The 790-nt window shown below is 42.3% G+C and overlaps 1 non-coding gene across 1 annotated transcript; it reads left to right on the forward strand.

The window, feature by feature from the left end:
- LOC122802961 lies at window positions 1-163 on the forward strand. Its single transcript, XR_006365033.1, has one exon. It is a non-coding gene; the product is annotated as a U1 spliceosomal RNA (small nuclear RNA).
- Window positions 164-790: the final 627 nt, after the last annotated feature.

Raw genomic sequence — 790 nt, forward strand, 5'->3', positions numbered from 1 at the left:
ATACTTACCTGGCAGGGGGAATACCACGATCAAGAAGGTGGTTTCCAGGGCGAGGCTCTTCCATTGCACACTTCGGTTGCCTTGATCCCTGTGATTTCCCCAAATGTGGGAAACTCCACTGCATAATTTATGGAAGTGGGGATCATGCTCACAAGACTTCCCTCAGTTTACGTTAATGAAATATTGGCTTTCTTTTCTTCTAGTGTGCCTGGGGGTTTTTTTATCTTTTTTTACCACCCCTTACCTTTTCCTCCAGCGATGCATTTCTGTCTCTGCCCTTTGCACAAGGCTGTGCATGCATTTTTATCCTCCTTCCTTCTTTTTCTTCGTGCTCTTCTTTCTTGCTCTTCCTTTCTGTCTTTCTAACTATTCCATTTCAGGGCTGAAATAAAACATTTCACAGCTTTACCACAAAGGCTCATCCGCACTCTGCTGCACTTTGCTGGCAAGGAAAGCTTACTTTGCTTTTATGTTTTGCATTTTCTATCACTTTATTGCCTTTCCATATTTTCAATACTGTGCTTTCTTTTCTTTACCTTCTGCTTTACTTGCATTCTGCTTTAACAGCATATTAAAACTTCAAAAGAGACCACAGCTCTCTCTCTCTCTGTCTTCTGAGTCAGGCAGATTTTTTTCCCTCGCCCTCCCACCCAGTCACAGTTGCTGTCTTGCTAATTGCCACTGTCTTTCTAGCTGCCTGCCTCTTATGTTAATCTGACCACATACCTCATTTCCTCTCTTACTTTCACTGGCTTGTGTGAGTAATCACAAAATCAGCATTTTTGAAATC

This window comes from Protopterus annectens, chromosome 5.part0 (genome assembly GCF_019279795.1).
Source record: "Protopterus annectens isolate FY-2018-M chromosome 5.part0, PAN1.0, whole genome shotgun sequence".
NCBI lineage: Eukaryota > Metazoa > Chordata > Ceratodontiformes > Protopteridae > Protopterus > Protopterus annectens.